Raw genomic sequence first — 9,881 nt, 5'->3', positions numbered from 1 at the left:
CTGACCTACAAACATCTCAGTCAGTCTTTCAAAGCTATCTACTGATCCAACTTCAAGGTTGTTAAACCAATCGGCTGCAGCCCCAATCAGAGTTGTCGGAAAGACTTTACACCAAACTGCGTCCGAGTTAGTGTACAGCATCATGTGTCCCTCATAAGACGTTATGAATCTTGCCGGATCCCCCCTTCCATCATACCTACAAGTCGGCATTTTCACCTTCTCCATTGGCTGATCTAAGATGTGCTGGGCAAATGGGGATGCCCTTAACTGCACTACCGTGCGTACTGCTTGACCCTCTACTTGCGAGCTTCTTTGCTGCCGAGTTCTGGTACTCGCAACATGACTCGAGGATTGCTCATCCTGCCGTGATGTTGTATGCGTCCTTACTGACGACTCATGTCGGGGTCTTCTCGACGAGTTCTCAAACTGATTATACTGTTCTTCCTGGTTACGGTGCAATGTTCCTCTATCTGCCTCAGCAGCTTCTTTTTCAGCCCGTGCTGCCTCGGCCTCCTTCCTCTTCCTACTCATTGCACTCATCACTCTTGCGGCTGTTTCCAACTCGTCTGGAGTGAATGCCGCCATAGGATCCTCTGCCTCTCCTCCTCCTGCAGGGGGGTTATCGGCATATGGAACTGATTACCCTCTAGGGTATGGGTTTCATCTACTATCTCCACCTGGGGTTGTCCTACTGGTATTCCATTGTTTCCGGCCATGATTATTGTTGTTGTATATATATTTTGTGTGAGGTTCTTAGGCGATAGAAGTGATCAACTGCCCCCTCCTTCTAGCGCCAAATTGTTTCTGTCTGATCCTAACTTCTCCAAGAACTCGGACTTGAGATTCTGATACTCCTATCGGCAAGCTGAGAACCTACACAATGAGAAGAAGTTAGCTAACCCCGGGGTGATCCGGGGATAACCACTCCGATGATAAAGTCAGAAAGTGTTTGGGAAAAGAAGATAAGTAAGAGAGAGAAAGTAGAGAAAGAGAGAGTGAGAGAGTAATTAATGCCCTCATTAATGAGGTCTTACCTACTATTTATAATAGTTTACCTTGACAGGTGGCTCTCATCCATGCAGAGCCTTTTGTGCCAAGTGTTGAGCTTCTGTTGCCACGTGTTGAATTTCGGCAGGCCGACATGTCTTCTTTCTGCAACATATCAACATCTTCTTATAATTATTAAAACCTGGTCGTGTGTTTTCACAAGATATCGGTCATGTCCAGATATCATCCCATACAGTTTCATTGGTGGATTCAGGGTGTCGGGGTGGTGGTTTCATGGGGAATGGGGGGTGTTTTGGTGAGGGAGGAAGACAGCTACGCGACGGATATTGTTTCTCACGGCTGACCGGCGATAAAGGAGTGGCAGGCTGGGCAGTGGGTGGTGGTTAGGGTGGGCTGGTGGGGGAAGAGGAGGCTGACTAGTGGTTGGTGATTTTTGAATTTTTATTTTTTTTTAATTTTTTTTAAAGATTTGGACCCATCAGGGCTTGACACGTGTCAAGTGACCTGATATAATAGGTAATTGACTTTTGTTGACCGGTTAGGGATTGAAGAAAAGAAAGACCCCAAAGTTCGGATCATTCTACTATAATCCAAAGTTGGGATTATTCTACCAAAATGTATGAAAGTTGGGATTATTATTTCTAATTTTTCCTAATTTAATTTAACCCTAGAAAAAAAAATGAGATGGAAATGAAATTGAGGATTGTATGATGGATTTCCAAATTCAAGTTATGGGCTACGAGTATTTTGCATAAGTGTATAGTATTGAGTAAATTCACTTCCAAATGTTTTCCATCCCAAAACAACCAAATTGAGTCAAATCCATTTATTTGAAATGAAACACATTACTTAATAGGTATTAGTTTTTTTTTTTTTTTTTTTTTTTTTGAACTATTAATAAGTCAATATTGAACTACTAATTATCGGTTTCAATGATTAAATTTAACCTGTTTAAATAGCACATTTTTTTATTTGAGAGATTTGTTTCTATAGACTTATAATACATCAATTAATACCTATCATATTTAATCAAGTTTATTTTGAGAAAACACACAAAGAAACAGAAGGATATAGGGAATCTCAAATTTAAGATAATTTGTGAAAAATTCAAAACCACTATGCTCACAAGAGAAGAATAATCTAGGTCAAGTCCCACGGTATTCCAGACACAAAGCAACAACCATTGATGATCAATGGAATAGAGCATCAAACTAAAACCTAATCAAAGAATGCAAATAACTGATGTAATTCGCAATAACATAGCTCCATATATCCCAGATACAAATTCAGTAACAAACATTCTAACATATTATTCAACATCCCGGATTACAAGTAGTTACTAAGTTGACAAATACCTCATTGATGACATGTTACAGTGCAGGCGCACAACAAAATGGGGAGGTAAATGTCTTCTTATCACTTTTCGCCCAAGAAAAGGGCTTTGACATACAAAAATCATGAACAACCTCCTCACTTCCCTGTCTCTGGTGACAACAGCATCAGTTTTACAGGGTTACAGCTTCTCATGCAATAACACCAGCAGATATTTGCAAATATACTTTTTAATCATCTGAGGCCTTTGGAGAGTTTTCTGGAGTCTTCAGTTCAGTAGTAGCAGGCTTATCCTTGTGAGCTGAAACTGCTGAGGAAAATTCTTCCATAATCGAGCCATCTTTGAACTTCAGTGCAAATGTTGAGAGCCCATCCTTGCCTTCTGTAGCGATATTCACACAAGCAAAGGTAATGCCTTTTTTGTCCATCTTTGTGAGCTTCATATCAGGAAAAAGACTTGCATTCAGAATCAATCTCAAATTCCCTTTAGCTCGCATCACCAACCGAGCTTTCTGAGTTTCCCCTTTTAGGACGTTCAATTTTACCTCTCCTTTACCGCGTTCTTTCCATCCACCATCAATAAACTCGAAAAGAGCAGAATCAGCATTAAAAACGGTTTCTTCGTTCTCTTCCCCTGTTTCTGTTGGTACCTCTGGCATAGAACGAAATGTGGAACTTTCAGTCTTGGTCCCAATGGATGTCCCTGTCATCACTGAACCAAAAAGGGGGGTACTACCATTAGTTGGGGCGCCAAAACTGAAGGTAGGAAGAGATGCCTGTGAAGGAGACCCATCTTTTTGAAGCGAGCCGAAAGAGAAAGTAGAGGTTGAAAATCCAGTGCCCATAAGGCCAGTAAACGCATTTTGGCTGTTTGAAAGTTGTTGAAATGAACTCAAAGCAGCACCACCATTCCCACTTGCATCAGGTTTTTCATTGTCATTTGTGCCATCATTCTCACCCTTGGTACAATCAGCTTGTATTTCACCAGCTTCACTTGTTTTTATAGCACTGTCATTAGCTTCTCTCTCATCACTTGGCTTGGGCTCAGCAGCAGCAACATCAGCAGCTTGCTCAGGTTGACTAACAACATTTGTTTGCTTAGTGAGTGCTTCTTTCTCCTTATCTGCATTAGATTCTGTTGTGGCCTCATTAGGTGTCTCTTTTGGTTCTACTTGTTTCACTTGAGTTTCTGATTCTGAGTTAGCATCATCTTTGGTATCTGCATCTTCACTACCTGTTTTGTCTTCAGCAGTCTGCGCTTCTGCAGTAGCAGGAGCAGGAGCAGGAGCAGGAGCCGGAGCAGGAGCCGGAGCTGGAGCTGGAGCTGGGGGGACCAATCGAATTCCGGCAAAAGGATTTGATGAGGGAGCAGAGGGTGTTGTAGAAGTTTGCTGACGACGAACTTTCACTATTCTTCTCGTGGCCAATACATCCTCAGCTGCTTTCTTGAAAGTTCCTGATGGTTCTTCGGATTCTTCCTCATCATCAAGACCAGGATTGTCTCGAGATAATTCTCTACCAGCAGCTCTTTTCTTAGAAGGCTGATTATCATCACCCATTGGAGATAAAAGAAATACCAATAAGAGAGAAAGACTGCTGAAAAGAAATTCGAGAAAGGAGTCAAATATAGCACTGCACATGAACAAGACAAAGACTGCTGCAGAAACTCGAGACTACAAAAGGCATGACATTAGAAAATAGTCAAACCTTTAAAACTAGTCGTATAATACCCATCAATTGATCCATCCACAAGCATTAAAAAACCAAGAAAAAGTTACCTTCAACTTTAAATAGCATAAGAAATTTATAAAGTAAACTACTCTTACTCTCAACACTTCCTAACAAAAAATTACTTGTCCAGTGATAATAACCTCACTGGACAAGTAAGCATCAATATCTATAGAAACAGAGGTTCTTTACTATAATAACCTCACTCAATCCAAATCTAGTCCCCCCCCCCCCCCCCCCCTCCTCCCCTCAAACTTTCATCCAGCAAACACGATAAACAAAACACCTGTTCAATGTTAACCACTGAAACCTCCACCAACAATCATATAACAGATTCCTGCCAGTTTCTAAGAATCTCCTACTTGGTTTTTTTTTTTTTACTTAAAGCGTAAAGAAAAATTGGATGAGCCAGCTATTCCATTTTTGGTAACAAAAAAATTGTATACCTCGCTATCTCAAGTCATGAGCAGCTGTTAGTTAAGGCACAAAAGTGGGCAATGATGGTCAATAGAAATTTGAATCACACATTCTCGGACCCAGGTCAGCGGAGATGAGAAGGCAATTCCAAAACTATGAACAAAATTGCTCAATTAACAGACAACTATTCAGATGCTAGTTGAAGACTAAGTTCAAATAAGATAAGTCCAGGAAAAATAAGGTCATATGAGTGATTAAATAGTAAAAATTAACAAGGGCTACCTAAGTTCAATTTATGACTAAAATAAGTTCTTATAAGATAAAGTCAAATAAGTTCAAACAGGTTAAGTATAAATCAAATGAATATATGCACCCTAAAGAAAATTCAGCCAAACACCCCCTCCCCCCACCCCCACAATATATATATATATATGTAATTAAAAAAAAAAAAAAGAAAAAAAAAAAAAAACCTTCCAGAACATGTCTATTAACTGGATAACTCAACTATGTTGCATATTTTAGGGTTTAAATAGGCCCACTGCCCACATATGATGCACTAATGAAGAGAACCCATTGAAGAGAGGTATGCTAAAAAAGACGAAACTTTTAAGCACCATGTGAACCCATAGGGTGCTGAACACACAAGAGTCGATGTAGCTTTTGAGCACCACAATAAAAACAAGGGTGTATGACAGTACGTTACAAGCAATCAAAAGATAGTGAATAGGATTAGAAGTATAGGATTCATAATTGACGTGATAGATTTAATTACTAGGGAGGAGTGTGGTAAATTGGTAATAGGGAGAAGGTGGTAAAATGAAATTTTGGTAAGCTAGCTATAAATTTTCAGCTTATTTCCATCCCAAACTAAACACAGGGGAGGAAATTTTGTAAATGATAACAAATTCCCAATTTCAATCTTTAAACCCCAAACTAACATCACCATAAAATTTCAGTGATAAACTTTAAAAACCGGAGAATGTCAATGTTTCCTTCATCAAACATAAGCCATAAGGACCATAACCAATATACCAATACCTTGAGATGTAATCAACTATTTAATCATATAATCAACAAATCAAGAAAACCACGCTAGAGAAATTAAATCTAGTCCAGCACCAAACTTTAAGCTAAAACTATTAGCAACCACAGAATGCTTAGACCCAAGATATATATACCAGCACAAACACTTCAAAGTCCATACTTCACATATTTCTTGATATTGTTTAAGCATGCAGAATAAGGCCATGACACAACCACACATACTCGAGTACAACCTAAGCACTTCCTTTGTTAACCCAATGCAATACTCTGTAACTAGCTAACCTTAGGAAAATTAATTTGCTCTATGTTTAAACAACCTTGAATTTGACAGTTAAGTTTTGATCAGGTGGGAATTGAAGTGGGTGAATTATTTTTATCTTTCCTCAGCCCACTTTTATTCATACGTTTGTTTGCATTTTGACCATTTATTTTTGTTCAAATAAGTTATTAATTGAAGTAAAAAAAAACCATAATCTTACAAGCAAACCTAATAAAATAAATTAATGACATCCACGGATTATAGTCAATACATATTAGAAAAGAAAATTAATAAATTTCAACCACTAAATCCAATCGTAACCTATTCATCTCAAATTAATGTAAAACAATTTCACATTATTAGATTCTAAGACGGCCTTCTATGTTGAACAGTTGAAGGGATTCAGAATCTCAATAGCAAACATTTAACAACTCCGTATTCAATTCAAGGGAGGATGAAAATCTTTCAGACATCTTTCTTGCCATACGTAACAACTTAAAATTAGACTTTCCCTATTACAAAGACCCAATTCACTACTTCATTATTGCGTGCGATGCAAAATAGGGAAGCGTGTGCATGCTCTATTTCCAACCACCACACAAAGTCAATAGAACAAAAGGGTGAGGCAATGGGTGATAAATAATACGAGTAGTCTTTTAACTCAAATACGAATTCGAAAAACGATCCCTCAAAAGCTCATTTAAACAATGGATAGATGGTACCATATATATCATAATTACAGAACCAACAAGAACAAGATGACATCGAAACTAGATGAGCTACAAGCCTACATATTTCATTTTCAATTTATTTTTCATCTGTTGATAATAAACAATCGAATCGCATAAAGAACAAACTAGGTTAATTTTTAAAATAATAATTTAAAAAAAAAAAAAAAAAAAAAAAAAACACCCAATTCTCAGCAACACCAATAATGAAATGGTAATAACAAACACCCCCAAAATTCACCAATAATTTCAATTTTCTGTCACTTTAATCAAATTTCAATAAAAATTCCTATCAACCATCAAACCCCACAAAATATTTAACAAACAACAAGCAAAATCAAGCATAGAAATACAAACAATTTTAAAAAGCAAGTTTAAACATTGAATCTCCTAACTATACTAAGCAATTCAATAAATGGGCAAATTTCATCAATAAATTCCGAATCAATAAATTGATCTCAATATATAAACATGGCTAAAACAACAAGCGATTAAAAATCACATAAAAATGAGAACTGGAATAAACGATAATAGTTAAAATACAAAGAACCTTAGGAATAGAGGAATCTACGCCGGTGCCGGTGTTCAAGGAATCCGGCGACGTGAGCGGCGGTGACGGTGACGACGGCGGCGGCGGCAGAGTGATGGAGAGTGAGCAGAGGAGAGAGAAATGAGGCTTTTAGTTGTGAGTAGTGACGCTAGGGTTAGAATCTGGAACTCGATGCTTGAAGAAGCATTGATGGGGTGTAATAAGGTGCACCGTATTATCCTGTTATACCCACTAAAATTAAAGGCTTAAGGGGTTAATCAATAATCAATAATCAATCAATTAATAACTCTACTATATACTAAAAGACACGTCAGTAATGACACATGTCAATTTCTAAGAAAACTTTTAAAATAAAATGATATAGAATACATAATATATACTAAAAGACACACCACCAATGTCACATGTCATTTTCTGACGTGTCCTAAAAAAAAAAAAAAAAAAACTTTTGAAATAAAATGATATAGATACACCCAGAATATTTTCTTCTAAAATTTAGGAAAAAAAATCGTAGAATAATATATTTGCCAACTTAATTAGGTATCTAACCGTATCTTTCTATAAATTCTTATACAAATAATTATTTTAATGTATATAATTATTATCTATAGTAAGAAAATCATGAATATATATATATCTTTCAACATAACATAATTAGTGAATGAAAAATTTTGAAATGTGAAATAAAAAAAAGATTATATGCCATCAGGGTTTAAAATAAAAGAAAGTTTAAATTAAAAATATAATATGTAGTCATAAAAAATTAAAAATAGTAGTAGTATTTTAAGTTGCTTAGTTTGGGATTGAATAAAAAATAGATTATGGACTAAATTATTTTTTATATTTAAATATAGTTTTAAATTGATACTCCATAATAAAAAGTGAAAAACCGTGCATGGCACAGAGTCTAACCTAGTTTAGCAATATTTAGGGCCTTTTTTACTTCAGCTTATTTTTGTTGATATGATCAGATTGTCTGATTTGACCAAGTTTTGATTTCATGAGAGAAATATTGGTGCATAAGGCCTATGTATATGGCATGCAAATAGGATGTCATTGCTGTAAGATTTTATTTGTTAGAAATGCTTTATGCATAGGATTTTATTTGTTAGAAATGCTTTATGCTTTATGCATAAAATTTTATTTGTTAGAAATGCCCAATGTAATGTTTTTTTTTTTTTTTTTTTTTTTTTTGCCTTTTTTTCAACCGGGAAAAGCATAACATTGATGATAAAACCATCTAGGCGCATAGGGTCTATGTGTTTCACATACACATAGGAGGACAATCTAGGGTTTTTATTATTTTTTTCTCTCTTAATGGTTCAGTGTTATATTTTTGTATACTATTATGCATGTATTGGTTCTTTCTGCCATTAAATTTTCCACCAATGCTTTTTCTCATGTTTCCATTATTCACAAAAATGCTATCCTAATTGTTTCATTGGAACATAGACCGTGTACGTCAATACTTCTCCCTTAATATAAGCCATCTCATGTGTAATTTGAATATCAACATGGTGTGATGAAGTATTAAAGTATATAAATTGATACCAAGCCCATGGTTGAGACTTTTAATGGTTGTAATGTACTCTAGGCCATTTTGAATGCCATGTAAAGGGGAATGCGAAAATGCACTAGACCACATGAATATCATATATGACGAGATTGAAAAGGATCTTACATGTGAGGGGAAGTCTATATACTTTGTTTCAAATGAATTAACGAAGAATATTGAAAGATTGAATGATGATGATGATGATGAATGTCTAGCTGATGAAGACCGCTTTAGATCAATAAGAAGACTATTCTAAATTTCTAATACTGCTATACTAGGCTTACAACATACTCTAGACAAAGGGCCTGTTTCGATTTACTTAAAGTAACTGAACTGAACTTAACTAATTGGGGTTGAACTGAAGTGAACTGAACTTAATAGAGCTGAATGAAGTGAATTGTTTATGAGAATAGGAAATTAGGAATTGAATTAAATTGAACTGAATTAAAATTAAGCTGAATAGAACATGCCCTAAATCTGTTGGGCACAAACAAAGTACGAAATCAGATCAATTATCTTATTTCGTTAGCTTAATTAGAGTCTACAAGTTGCTAACATGAATAATTAGATTAAGAGAGATGGTCATTGGGCCTTAGATGTACTTAAGACCGTGCTGTGCATAAACTAATGATTCCTAGCTAGAGTATCTAACACATGTAGTTTCATATATTTTCATATTTTGCTCACTTAATGTAGATGCACGGTCCAAGAAAATACGGATAATATAATGCAAAAGTGTGTGTGTGTGTTTTTTTTCCCCTCTCAATAGGAAAGAAAATGTGATTGTGAAAGAAAATTGGCTGGTCAGTCTAAAAAGTACTAGGGGCAAGAGAGGATATGTAAAAATTAAAGTGAAAATAACAAATACTCCGTAATAGACTAATAGGTACTAAAAGAAATATGAAGTATATCAACAAATCAACAATCGATACTCGTATTAATTATGAGGAATGAGTGAACGACTCAAAACTTAATGTAAAAAAGCCTTCAAGAAACATACGAAGTATGAAATATACAATATAATTGTCCATTTATAACTTTACCTATGATGTAAGGGAATTGAAGGTATTGACTATTGAGAGTTATGTTGATTAAGAAGGTGAACCCTAATTTCTTATTTTATTTTTTAAATCATTTTCTTTATAACAAAAGTAACTTATTATATTAATAATGAAAAAACAGTTGTGCAAATTTAAAGTAACTAGGGCAGCTAACGCGCGCGTCAAAGCTAGTCATATCTAGAATTTTTTTTTTTTTTTT

At 35.6% G+C, this 9,881-nt stretch overlaps 1 pseudogene across 2 annotated transcripts; it reads right to left on the bottom strand.

The window, feature by feature from the left end:
- Positions 1-2,253: 2,253 nt before the first annotated feature.
- On the bottom strand, positions 2,254-7,238 carry LOC145589722 (nuclear pore complex protein NUP50B pseudogene; annotated as a pseudogene). Of its 2 annotated transcripts, none has more exons than XR_014101796.1 (2): positions 7,067-7,238; positions 2,254-3,936 (listed from the first exon to the last, which is right to left on the bottom strand). The product of XR_014101796.1 is annotated as a nuclear pore complex protein NUP50B pseudogene, transcript variant X2 (transcript). The 2 variants fall into 2 exon arrangements; XR_014101795.1 differs by having other exon boundaries at positions 2,254-3,933.
- Between the last annotated feature and the right edge of the window lie 2,643 nt (positions 7,239-9,881).

The sequence above is a fragment of the Chenopodium album genome, chromosome 17, assembly GCF_948465745.1.
Source record: "Chenopodium album chromosome 17, dcCheAlbu1.1, whole genome shotgun sequence".
NCBI lineage: Eukaryota > Viridiplantae > Streptophyta > Magnoliopsida > Caryophyllales > Amaranthaceae > Chenopodium > Chenopodium album.
Note: the sequence above shows the minus strand (reverse complement) of the source record. Positions and strands in the feature narration are given on the sequence as shown.